We start from the raw sequence: 14,279 nt of genomic DNA, 5'->3' as shown, positions 1-14,279 counted from the left end.
CCTGGGAGGTGGCAGCAGATGCTCATGTTTTAAGTGCTGTTAATGTGTTTTAATTGTAATGTGTAACTTCAACCTAATGTAGAAGTTCTCTAGTACATTTTTGCTGTGATTGCCAACATGTGTGTATCTACATGTTGTTTGAAATGCATCTGTCATTCTTGATGGGAAGTTATATAAACACACACAAACACACATATACACACACATACCACTAATACATAGATGTATATATCTATAGTAGTGTTTCATTTTAATCAGTGGAAAATTAGGATTTTGAGTTACTTTTTTATGCAAAAATTGGGGTTGTCGGGTGTTTTTTTTAAATCAGAGAAAACCAGGATTACTTTTGTTGAACTTGGGGCTACTTGTGCTTATTGAGTCCCAGGCCACTGAACTTTATGTAAGCATAGGTATGAGTGTTTTTATTAGATCAGAATTGCCATCAAAGCACAGCAATGCTAATCTCATGCTGCTGAAGTATATCCCAAGGAAATATGCTGAACTGCCAAAGGGACAGTAGTATTTCATGATATCTATTTTTCTGAAAATATTCTCAATAAGCTTTGTGTAGTGAGTCTGTTAAACGTGCATGAATTTACCATAAACCAAAACATAGCATGTAGTGTGTGTATCTACATATACACGCACATATATACACATATACATAGTATGTCTGTAAGTATGTATGTATGTGAGAGAGAGAGATCCACACAGACAGACACCCCACAGATAGACAGACACCTATCAGTGGCGTTTCATTTTAATCATGGAAAAGTGTGGATTTTGGGTTACTTTTTTTTTAAATCTAAAAATTGGGGGTTTTTTTTTTTTAAACCAGAAAAAACCAGGTTTTTTGGTAAAATAAAACCCAAAAAAGTTTTTTTGGGTTTGAATTTCCCAAAAACCCTGGTTTTTTTTATTTTAAAAAAAAAAAACCCCCATTTTTTAATTTTAAAAAAAAAAAACCCCAATTTTTAAATTTAAAAATTGGGGATTTTTTTTTTTTTTTTTTTAAATCAGAGAAAACCAGGATCTTTGGTAATATCATACGCATACAAGTCTTTGTAGGTTTGGCATGTAATTTGCCAAGTAAACCCTATTTTTATACATCTTCCTCATTCCTTCAACTTCATTTAAAACAATACGCTCCAAAAGGTTGGTCCACCATTCTACTCATTTGCAGGGTCATCATTAGATTTGGAGCCAGGAAAGAAATCCTCCTATCCCACCTGCCACCCCCACTTGAGTTTACAAGGGACCCTGGGGAGTTTTCTCCTTCCTTTGCTGTGTAGGATACAGATTACCTGTGCATTTCATCTATTCTCTGATACTACTGGCACTTCAGTTTGTCCTGGTCTCTGCATGTGGCATACAGCAATTTAGTCTCCCTGGGGACCAGAAAGCTTTGGTCTAATTCAACATAAGGGCATATTGAGTTAATGGCACGTCATGTACAGGAGGTCAGACTAGATAATACAATAGCCCCTTCAAGAAAACTTACAGCAATCTGGGAAATACTTCAAAAAGTTCCCAAATTATGAAGAAGGTTTTTATTATTATTATTAGTTTGTGAGATACCAAAGCTAAACCAATTTAAAAAAAAACTTCCACTTGGGTTTATTCTGTAATCGTCATCAGGGAGCAATGTTGCTGAATATTAATGGAAGGTTTGGAAGATAACATAAGAGATAGCCAGTATGGTATTTCTGAACTTACAACTGCAACTCTGGAGTTTCCAAAGTCAGCAAAACTCATCTAAATTTTAAATGAATGCAGCAGAAAGTGTTAGATCACTCCTCCCACCCAGAGTATTCTCCAGACAGACAAACCAAGAGATGAAAGTGATCAAAGGGATTATAAGCAAACAAATACATGTAGGGGGAATGGCAAAGAATGTATGTATGGTAATAGTATGGTCCTCTCTGAAGGTATGACCCCCAGATGTATTGCTGGGTTCCTTTTGAAAAACCCTCTCCTATTCAAGGTTATAAAAACAAAGCACCTTCATGGGCTGCAACACTACACCTACTCTTGGGCCCTTACAGAGCTGAAGATGGAATAGCAACATTAATGCCACAGTTCTTTGCTTTTGACTTACAATAGTTCTGATAAAGGACCTTTAAATAAATCTACTTCTCCTAAACAACTTTAGATTTAACTGGGACTTCGAAAGGAGTGGTTTAAATGTTAAATTGACTTTGTTTCAATCAATTTTCAATAGCAAATGATTAACATGCCAAGAACAGGGGTCACTTAAATACAGGTATGGGTCACTGTTGCAGGATTCAGGCTCATTAGTCTGGCTGAAACACAACCATCAAGAATGTACAACTGAAAATTTATGCTTTACTGGAAAAATTATGAAAAGCTATCTTGCTTTCGTTTATGTAGAGTTGTATCAATGCCTTTAATATTTTACAATAACTTCATAAGAACAGCCTTTCTTTGGGGTGGAGGATCCCAGGCAAACAGGTAAAGTAACATCAGTAAAACTTAGTTGCAAAAATCTAGACATGCAAAGACAGAACATTCTGTCAGTTGGTTTGGCTTTATTTTCCAAGCCATCTCCTAATGACAAATACAGAAGCACTGCACAGTGCTGTCACTTACAAAAGGATATACTCCTGTGCCACGCTGCATGGGATTTTGCAGGTTTCTACAAGGATATCAAATCTGTTTTCAAAATGTCAAGTTGGACCCCAAGCAAGCCCAATCAAGATTTAAAATCTTGTCATTTTAAATAGCTAGCTGAGTACCTGTGCCCAGAATTGTTTTAATGTCTAAATAGCTTATGGAACATTTGTAAGATTCATCACTATTTTTGTCAATGCAAAAGCAATACATGTCAACTATGCTCTGTAAAAACCAACACTAATAACAAAAAATATGGTGTTCATAGCTGTAGAGCACCCTCAACTCCCACTGGCTTGCATACATGCTGCAGCTGCTAAACACCTCTAAAAAAGTCAAATCCAAACACTTATTTCTGCCTTTGCTGTGCCGTTCTGTAATCTGCAACAGTATCTGCATGCCAGACACCTTGGCTGCCTAAAGACATTGCATTTGTCTTAGGAGAAAGCCTTTTGTCCTGGGACCCTACTCACATACAAAGCCTCTGTCTAGCTTCAAGTCCCTCGTAAGTAGGGTGACCATGGCTAGGGACAGACATTCAAAAAAGCCTGAACCTGAATTGATTCAATCTGTGCAGGTTAGTCTAACTTGGCTAGGCTGAACGGGTTTGAAACCGGACAGACGTTCTCTCTGAACTCAGAAAATTTAGGCACATGCCTGCAGTGGCTCAGGCTAGAAGCTGGGGGGCACCAGAGCAGCCATCCCTTCTCTTCTGCAGACAGCTGAGCTGACCGGCACATGGCCAGGCCCCAGCAGGACTCTCTCATTAGGGACGTCTGCCTGCATGCTCCACAGCTTTTCCCTGCCTGCTGCTCATGGGACAGAAGTGTTGCCAGCCCCCAGCCCCAGGCTACCACTCTGAGCCAAAGGGGATGGGGGAAGGAGAGGATGTAGTGCATGCATCTGTTGATGATACAGAGCTTTTCAATCTCCCTCCCTGCTTCATCATACTGTCTGCGGCAAACTGACAGGCAAGCAAGCCAGCTGGGGGTTGACAGTGATAACAGTCTTTATCACCCATTAGCAAAACAACGGCCCCTCTCCATTACTTCAAACGTCTTAAACATCTTTCGGGCTGACCTGTGGATTAGCTCCAAACAGCCCTAAACAGGCACTGTTCTGTCTGCCTGCCCCAGTGAAACTGGAGAGAGACATACACACAGACACCTCTCGGCATTAGCTAGCATACCATGGGCCTAGGGTCCACCGGGCTGGGGTCCATGCTATGGGAGTTGGAAGGGAAGGAGAGGGGGATATCCTGCTTGAGCAGTGAGGGTGGGATAGGGCAAGGGGAAGCCAGGCAGACCCTCCTGTGTCGTCAGTCTCTGCTGGAGCCTTATACACCATTAGTTAGCATACCACATGCTGGCTATGGTCCATGTTGTGGCAGAGAGGAGGAAGGGATCCCTGCTTAAGTAGTGACTGGTGAGGGGGAGCCAGAAGACCCTGCTGTTTGGATCACTGGCTAGGGAGCAGAGGGGAGGGGCCAGCCCTGCTATGGAGCAGAGAGCTCCGCCCAGCCCAGAGAGCATGCAGGGATGCTGGGGGACTCTGATTTAACTTAAACTAGTAAGTGGCCTGGGACAGACATTGCATAAACCGGTTTGGCCCAAATCAGTTAAGTCTGATACTACATTCAACCAGGTTTATCTCCCACACAGGAGCAGTGGTGTCTGGCCACTCACCTGCCTAGCGCACCATGCCACTCCACCTTCCTGCCATACTCTGGCCTGTGACTTTTGGCAAACCGACTGGGCCCTGGCTACAGAATCCTGGAGTGTCCCATGCAAACTGGGACAAATGGTCACCATACTCATAAGTATGCAAGATAAAGTGTGCTAAACACTTTTTCCTGGGACATGACTGTTCATCTAAAGGGTTATTGCACTTTTTTCCTGGGACAAGCCTGCTAGACTGTGCGCTGTCACTGGCAGAGAAGCAGCAGTGCAGTATGGAACAGCAATAAGTGTAAATGACTGTCCTGTGCCTGTTTTGATCCAAGTCAAACCCCAAGGTAATCAGACCCATGTCAAATAAAACATCTGTTTACAGCCCTGCAAAGCATGGTCACAGAAGCCCCTTCAATGTACCATATTTTCTTGCATACAGCACACCCCAGAATGTAATATGCACCTTGTTTGAAAGACAGAATGCAGAAAAAAAGATCTTTCCTTGTAGTAAATTACTGAGTAGCAGCAGCTAAGAATCTGGACCTCCTCATTGTTTTGCTCCCAATGGATCCTGGCAGATTTTACTTTGTTTTACCTGCAAGTGACAGAACCTGCTCTTATCATATTTCTCCAACTGCACGCCAATTTCCAACAGTTTGTTTTTGGAGGAAAAGATCGACCTCATTTAGTCTGTTTGGCAGACAGATAGCGCAAAGAGACTGAAAAGTAAATGCACGTGTTCTAATATATACAATTATGTTCTAATATTACAGATTACTTTGAGGTTTTTTAGATTACAGAATAGTATACATTATTGTTTTTAATTAATTGCAAAGCATTTCTTGCAATTTAGGCATTCACCACTGTTGCTGCATCAATGAAGTAATGAAGGAAAAAATCTGAATGCAAATGGCTACATACAGGTAAATGAAAGTAGTACTGGTCAAGCTACTTTGATAACCAAGCTAAATGCAGAGAATTAACAAACAGCATAACACATTATACTCAACACCATTAGAATGAAATAATCATTTCTAAAGATATTATTTTGAACCTGACAGAGTTCCTTTAGAGCGCCAACTTAAAAAATTATCAGCCTAAATGTCAGAAAATGAGAAATGCAGATTTCTCTTAAATCGTTCTCTAGTTTCTAAATATTACATCATCCCTGGCACTCATTCATTGGCCTCCTATAACAGTCAGCATAACAGGCACAAATCTAGAGATCCCGTAATAAATTGTCTCTACTAATGGAATCAGAACAAGTGAATTGTGTCCTTCCTGTAGGTTCTATATTATTAACATTTAAAGTAAATTGTTCTTGAAGTGGTAAAGAATTTCTGGATAAAGAAGATCCAACTTCTATCCCTACTTTTGCTACGAAGATTCAAGTAAGTCTTCAAAACACCAAAATATGCTATTTCCAGAATTTGTTTCAATACAGCTACCACGGACTAGGTAAACTTTCACTGTTATATTCTACATTCCATTCCTCCTGTGAAATATCAAGGATGTTTCTTTATGTTACGCATTTTACACTCCCATTTTTTAAGTAAAATATTGCAAAAGCAGGAGCGAAAGCACAGTCCTGGTCCATTCTGCATTGCTTAAATGACACTTTAGCTAGAATGGAACAACATTACAAAGCCTCAGCAAATTTCAGCCCAACCTATGGAAAAGCAGAGGGATCATGTCATTTACAAAATAATGGTGTCAGGAAGTTTTGCTTCCCTCTGGCCCACTGTTTCTTACACTGTAGAAGTGATGACCTAAGCCAATATACTTATTGTAGAGATGGCTGATTGACCCTTAACTTTAAATGGGCTCCTGTTGTATCACACTATGAAATATATCATTGCACAGATTTTCAAAATATACATTTCATAAGAGCCTTCAGAATGGACCATTTCTCCTTGCAGAAGTTATCTACTACGGTGTGCTTGTACGTACACAAAAGATGCATAACTAGTTAATTCATCACATCATCCTCAGTGTTTCCGGTTTCCATGCAACTGATAGGACAAAGATAAATTATGGTCATCTTCCAATACACCTGAAAGAATCATCTCTACCATCTGAACTTGATAGACACAGAAACATGCATGGCACATAGTGCTAATATATAATTCCACAGTTAATATGCACTGCTCCCAAGAAAACAATTACAATGGGTTAGAAACTTGTGATGTATACCACATAGAGCAGGGGTGCTCAATCACTGGCAAAATCCGACCTGTGGAGCTACATCATCCAGCTCACAGGGCTTCTCACAGGTCTGAAAATTCAGTAACAGAAGCAGGGGCAGAATTAATTGCTGCTCCCCTGCTACCAAATTTCCAGAGTCACAGGGAGCCCTACAGGTGAATAGAATAGGCCCACATGCTAGATCAGGCATGGAGCACAGGGCCCAGCTGAGAGTCTGAAGGAACCAACCCCATGGATCTGGCCTGTGGACTGGCACCACTGACCTAGTAGATGGACTCTGTTCCAATCCCAATCTATGTTCCAAGTTCCTTGGTTCCAGCTCCATTGACTCACCATCTAATAACCCCTCACCACCTGTGTGTAATGGAATATCACTTCATTCATCTACTGCATAGAGGTGCTGTGACAATTAATCAAGACTTGCAAATGTAAGCATAAAACTGAGTTTGGTCAGTCATTTTTTCATACATACACAAAAACCAATCTCCTTGTGATTTATAAAGGACCATTTTTATCAAATAGCAAATTTAAGAAGTGTTGTTTGGCTCCCCTCCTCCCTTCTTTTTACTAGACAGACAACCACTCCTCTACCCAGAGAATAAGGATTACTACACAATATTAAGACCCAACCTGAAGCCTACACAAGTCAATAAGAATCTTTCCACTGAATAGGATCACACCTAAAGGCACCACACAATTGATACCCACTCACCCATCTTGAAACTATACCAGCTTTTCTTGAAACTATACCAGCATAAACAGAGATATGAACCGTATGCCTAAAGGATGATTCAAGTATGAGTATACATTTAAATTGTTCTTTAAAACCTTCATATTCTCAATCTGTACTTTGCATGGGTAATTTGGAACTCTGCCCCACCAAAATACTAGATGTATTAGGTAATATTTTGAGCTAATTGACTGTCAATTTAAAAAAAAAAAATCCACATTTTTCAGCTGTGCAACAGCAATATCATTTTAGGATTGGGAAAAAGGAGGGAAACAGTAAGTAGTAGTAGTGGTTAAAATGTTTTCTGTGCAAGACACAATATCTAAAACTTCAAAGCTTTTCACTTTTGCATATCTTGCCTCTGCCTCGGTATCTAGATTTTCAAAACTGAAGTCTAATATTATTTTCCTCTAAATAATTTATTAGCTAATTCACCAAGGACAGATATACCATACTAAATTTAAGACTGGATTGAGTTTACAGAATTAAACAGATTCCTAACAAACATTTTAGTAATTTAGAAAGGCTTTACCTACAAAATGAAGAGTGCATAAACTATTATGATCAGCTACAGAATTCAGACGCTTATTTTTCTAAGCATATGGGGAAAATGAAGGAACAAAAAGAAGGGAAATTCACAACATAATATCAAAATTCAGACTGAAAACAGAAAGCTGTGCCAATAAGAAGAGGAAAAGCACACTCCTGAAATAACTTAGAATTGCATACGTCAATGCAGATTTGCAGTATTACCTTTATCTTTTCTCTGAGTTTTTGTAAGGCTCTCTCAAAAATCTAGACATCTTATCTGACAAGCATTAATCATGTCTCTAATTTCAGCATAATTTAAGAGTATGAGAAATTAGAAGTACTGTACTGGGTCAGACTGGTGGTCCATCTAGCCTAGCATACCGTCTCTGACAGTGGTATGAACAGATGCTTTAAAACAGGTGATCAACCCTCAGCCTATGGGCCAGATCCAGCCTGCAGAGCTGTATCATGTACTTTCTCTTGTTAATGTTAATTGGTCTCCTGCTAATTTCAGCCGGCATTCCCCTAGTTCTTGTCTTCTGGGACTTGATAAACAACAATTCCCTACTCACTTTGTCCACACCCTTCACGATCTATGGACTTCTATCATGTTGCCCTGTGCCCCCTCCCCCATCCTTTGCCTTTCTAAACTGAAAAGCCCTAGTGGCTTTTGTCCCTCCTGACATGGCAACTGCTCCATAGCCCTGGTCATTTTAGTTGCCCTTCTCCATATCTTTACTGATTCTACTACATCCTTTTTGAGGTGCAGAGACAAGGACACAACACAATATTCAAGATGTGGCTGCACCATGGGGAATTGTATAGTGGTGGGATGATGTTTTCTATTTTGTTTTCAATGATACCCAATATTTTGTAACAGCTGCAAAGGCTTACTTGGCTGAAAGCTGAGTGGGTGAGCTGTGCCTAAAAGCTTTGCAAGACAGGCAGCAAAAAGTTTGCAGAAGGAGCAATAGCTTTTCCAAACAGATAGTATGCTGTTCACAGTGCATGCTTTCTACTGGAGCATTTGAACTGTGACCAGAGCCCCTATTGCAAACGCCAGGCTCTGACTGGCTACTGTGGAACCATTAAAAGCTGAGGGAGGGAAAAGCAGAGAGAGAAGCCAGAGAACAACACCAACCTGGAGAGAGGTCAGAAACTTAGCCCACTTCCTTCTCCTCCTCAAGCAGAGAAAATGATGCTGAGGTTTGCTGGAGACCACACATCAGGACAGAGGAAAGCCTGAATCATCCCAGGAGAAGCTGATTCCCCACCCAGGTCAAAGCAATCAGGGACACAGGTACCCAGGGAAAGAGTGGGGAGTGGTTGGTAAACTGTCTGGGAGTGGGGAGAAATGAAGGGAAGCCTCTTTTTGAGCTGGAAAGGCTTGTACTATAGGAACAGAGATCTGCAGAGAGAATCCACTACCTGCACATGGAGGTGCTGGGGGAGAGAGACAGCCCAGAGAGGGAGCAGGCTGTAGGAATCCCAGATTCACGCGGGTGTGTGAGGGGACACTTAACCCCTAGTACTTTCAGGAAGTGTATTTTTCAGAAGGAAACTGAAGAAAAGAAGCTTATTACCTACGGACTTGTTGTTTGCTGAGTTACCAAGAAAGATCAAGGAGTCCACTTTCACCAGAGCAGCAGAAGCCTCGCCTCTGCCATCTAGTGGTGGATCATAGTTAAAGTTGTGTTGTCAGTTATTGTTACAGGAAAGGGATTGTGACCAGAAGGAAATTAGGCTGAGTTATGGGAAGGAAACAGTTTTAAAGGGTTATAACCGGGTGAATGTAATTATTGAGGTTGTCTGATGCAAGTGGAACCACCTAGTGTGTTGGAATTATTTGCCTAATGTTGCACTTGTAAACTTTATTCAAATTGTTGGTTTTATTATTAACTATATTTCTTCTTTCGATTAATCATTTATTTTCTGTATATAGTTGTACATAATAAAGAAACCAATGTGTTTATTGGGTTTGGAGTAAATTTTTGAGTGGTGAAAGTGAGGCACACGCCCCTCCGCAAGATACCTCAGCCAGTAGACCTGCCCGAGGGGGTTCCCAGGGCTATTGGCACCCTGAGGATCCGAAATCCAGCATATCACCCGACCTAGCATGCCAGCACAGGTTACACTTTAATTAGCTTTTTTCAGTCATTGCTGCAAATTGAGCTAATCTTTTGAGAAACCTATCTACAATGACTCCAAGGTCTCTTTCCTGAGTTGTAAGAGCACGCTTTTACTTGCACTCTCCTACTTTTTCCAAGCAATAGATGCAACAACCACAGGAATGGCATGGAAAATTAAGGCCCTCTGCACTATGTGCTACCCAGCCCCTTCCTTTGCAAGGCATTGTCTCCACTGGGATTTAAGACAGTGCTGTAGCTGCACCGGCACAAACCCACATGGACCAGCTTTACACTACTGCAGCTTACCCTGATTTCAAACAATGGTATTAAGAAATAGCATCTCCCTAACATAGATAACACACACAAAGATAATGTATTGTGTTAGTTAGGTCTTCTGAAAGATGTGCTGCATTGCTTGGGGTGGGGGGGAAAAAAGAGGACTAGTATGAATAAGAAAATTTCTGCTTTCAAAATGATTATTCAGAATAGAGATTTCATTACTCTGGAAAGCAGAAAATACTGAACTTTACGTCTGTGAATGCAAAAAACAAACAAACAAACAAACAGTTCTGGAATGACTAGGCACAAGCAACAAAAACCCCATCAGGTGTTTGGGTGGTCACACACTGAAAATAGTAAATGATTTGTTTTTTTCCCTTTTGTGAAGAATCCATTTTACCTGTACCTTTGTAGATCCTAAAGAGGGTAGAATTAGTCTCAATCTGTATTAAGAAAACCAGATTAGAGGTTTCTCCAACAGACTAGATTGGAAATTGGAAGTCTTAACAGAAAAATTAATACTAGATGCAACATGATAATATTTTAATCTAGGAGACCTGAGGCTTGAGAAAAGCCATACCACCTACTCCATATTCACAGAGGGTAGTGAAACCCCATCTGTATGGTGGAAATTCCTCAAAGTGATGCACTAATTTCTGAGCTTAGAATTCAAGTTCAGTTGTTAGATTTCTTAAATTGCTTGACAAAACTTGCAGAAAATGCTATTAAAATAGCTAAATCCCATAAAGTCAAAAGGGGCTACTCATATGAGTAAATCCTAACAGATCGAGCCCTAATGATAGAATATATTATTCAGTTCAAGTCTAATGGCTTAACTCTGTGTTAGACAGGATTTAATGTAAATTTTGTTCAGAGAGGGTTCATCATCTTGCCATCCTAGGGGTATTAAAAAGGGAGCAGAGGGAATAAATGTAAGTACCACACTTTCATTTACAACCCCTGCCAGTTTAGGTTTTCCCTTCCTGTGTTATTGTATGAAAGATCCAAACAGTGCCTACTACACTTGAATTCAAGTACAAAGTACTGTCAAGTGTTTAAAATAAACACCACAAGAGACAGAAAAGGTTAATTTCCTCAAATCTGTTCCATTTATAGTAATCTCGGGTGTTAAAAGCAATCACAGTAGGTAAACACAGTCAGACACAAGTGTGATTTGTAAGCATTCTTTCAACCACCCCTATTTTGACAAAACAGTTCTTTAAACTGTACAACTCACTTTGCCTGAATAGTACTTTTAGTCTATTTTATTACTGGATTTCAGGAACAATTCTAATTTTGACCCACATGCTTACTGAAGTTCAGAGAAATACAGAAATATTGGAGAACACAGAACGCAGGCCCTGGAACCCAGCAGATTTCATTCTTGTACTGACTTATGGCAAAAACAGATCCAAGTCAGAGGGCTTGAGAATTCATTCTGAGGGTGTTGCTAGTTCTGGGTGGATTATGAAACTGAGAAAGGATGGGAAAATGGTTTGCAATACAAGCTAATCAAAAGCAAGAACTACAGTTTACTACTACAGTTTCTTGAATTAAACATAATATCACCTTCCAAAAATAATTAGAGAGAGACTAGAATGATGCTGGTAATGTTACTTCATACTGTACATGCTTGGTGGAACACACATTACATTGCAACATGTGCACATGAAATGAACTAGTATCTCCCTTTAAGCCACATTTCAATAAATTCTCATGACAAATAATAATAGGCCTGTTGCAGTTATTTTTGCTTGCTAACAACACCCATGCAATGTGTTCTAAATATTAACCATCTGGACACTTGCTGCTTTCATTCTTGTCACAACTGGCCACATTTATAAATGTATCTGCAAAATTCAATCCACTGCCTACTTAAAAATATGCAACATTCCAGAGCTAAAATTGATTTGTACATATTGTTACAGTTTAGTTCAAACCTAGTTCTGTGAGCTTGGTCAAGTTGGCCTGGAGAAAAATGTGACACAAACACTTCTAATACCTAACCTACACAGGTAAGTAGACCATACACATGGCCTACAGGGTGGAGGGAACAACAATGATAAGAAATTCAGGGATGCTTACAGGGTTGGTGATAAGCCAGCTTTTATTTCTCTCATTATTCCAACCCCATCCAAAAACAGCAGTGACCTAAGGGTACCACCTGATGGCCAGTTAGGTGACCCATGTGAATTAGCAGGTGGTCCAAGTCTAATTCAGAATGGACATGTGCATGTCTTTGAGTCACCCTCAAGATTAACATTAATTGACATGCCCAGTGCCACCCTTACCCAAGAAACTGCACACGGTGTGCCAGGATGCTCAAGCAACATGGAGAAACTTACAGAGTAGGTGTAGCATGAGCAGCAGCAATGAAAGCATCATCCCCAGGTTATACCACCAACTTTCATAAGCATTTAATTTCACCAAAAAAATAACGTGGGTGAAGGGTGGGAATTGGGAGTGCTAAAGGAACAGTACCTCTGTCCACCAAGAGCAGAAATGGTAGGAAATGAAAATATATTGCAGCGTGCTGTCATGACAAACCAGGGTGCCATGAGCCTGATCCAAATTGAAAACAGAGCCAACGGAAAAGTGAAATATGCTCTTTGACTTATTTCAACTTTAGTTTCATCTACACAGTGATTTACAGAACCCAGGACACAAAGGGCAGACTTTTATCCAGCCTTCAACTGCCAGAAGAATCACCTTGAAGGAGAAGTTCTGAACATAAAAGAAATAAGGGTGAGACAGAAAAGTCTGACAATCAATTACTCTGGCTATCAATATTTCTGCATCCTATATTTTTTTTCCTTTTCCCAGAGAAGCATCAACATATTGCCAGTCGTGAATTACTCTCTTGGTCCTAAAGCCCCTTCCCTATTGGTTAGCTAAAATCTGGAAAAATATTTTTTTTCAAATTTCTGAATCCCCTGAGCAATATTTTTCTTTAGAATGAAACGTCACTCAGAGATCATTGCTTAATAGCTACAAAAATACTTATAAACATTAAACTCTCATGTGAGATGCCCTTTGAACTAAAAATTACTTAGACTAATTTCTACAGCCTCTGCTTTCCATATGGGTTACCAACAAGTATTTGAACATACCAACACACACTAAGAGCAAGTTGCAGTCTTGGGGACTGCAATTGTTAATTTTAGTTGTAAAACTAGAGAGCAGGTTTTGTTAAAACTTGCTTTTAAAGGGGGAAAAAACTCACCCCACCAAACTACTGTAATAGCACAATATCAATGTGTATACGTCCCTAAAGTTTTAACCTAAGAAAACATAGCGCCTTGTGTTATTTTAGTGACCTTGCCTGGTTAATGCACAATGATTATTCCTCTTTTCCCCTGTCCTTTCCAGAGCAGAGTTATGGTTTGTTTTTGTTAAAATAACTCTCTCCAAGGACAAATTACTACAATTTGGATGAGGTCACAGTAGCAAAAGGAAAGCCTCACAGGCAAAACGGTTTACAGGTGACTAGCTTTAACCCAACCCATAAGGAAAAAAAAACCCCTATGATTAACTAGCAGGTGAGTTAAAAAAAAAAAAGTCCCATGACAAATTGAACAGAGGGGGAGAATTTCAACAAGCAATTATTTTGCAAATAACGACCTGTTAATTGCAGCCTAGCCTGCCCAGGAATGCCCTGGTGACTGTCCCTGCTGCCGGGACCCCAAGCGCTGAGGCCGGGTACCTCCCGGTTTGGGCTCGGCAGCTGACACCGGTCCCTGCTGCCATGCAGCTCCCCTGCCTAGAGCACGGCAGCCTCCATGAAGCCGGAGCCGGCGCTGTCAGTCTGAGCACTGCCATCTCCCCCCGTGCTCGGGCCAGGGCGGCCGGGGGCGGGGGCGCGGCACAGCCGGGCAGCTCCCCCTCCTCTCCCCGGGGCAGGCAGCGGTCCCGCCGCCCGGGCTCCCAGCGTCCAGCCCAGCCCCGAGCCCCAGGCTGGCTGCAGAAAATGCAAGTCAGGGGTGGGGGGTGCGTTTCCTCGCAAGCCGACATTTTTCAAAAGTTTAAAAGGATTCAGGCGGGGGGCGGCGGGAAGGCGGGGGGCTACGCGAGGCCCAGGCGGGAGCCGGCGGCACTTGCTCTCGG

At 41.0% G+C, this 14,279-nt stretch overlaps 1 protein-coding gene across 4 annotated transcripts in view; it reads right to left on the bottom strand.

Annotated features, from left to right (window-relative positions):
* MED12L (mediator complex subunit 12 like) overlaps positions 1-14,279 on the bottom strand; it is a 412,540-nt gene that overhangs the window by 397,650 nt on the left and 611 nt on the right. The window lies entirely within an intron of this gene.

Source organism: Gavialis gangeticus, unplaced genomic scaffold (assembly GCF_001723915.1).
Source record: "Gavialis gangeticus isolate Ggan-Ray unplaced genomic scaffold, GavGan_comp1, whole genome shotgun sequence".
NCBI classification, from domain to species: domain Eukaryota; kingdom Metazoa; phylum Chordata; order Crocodylia; family Gavialidae; genus Gavialis; species Gavialis gangeticus.
The sequence above is the reverse complement of the archived record's forward strand: the minus strand, read 5'-3'. Positions and strand labels throughout refer to the sequence as shown.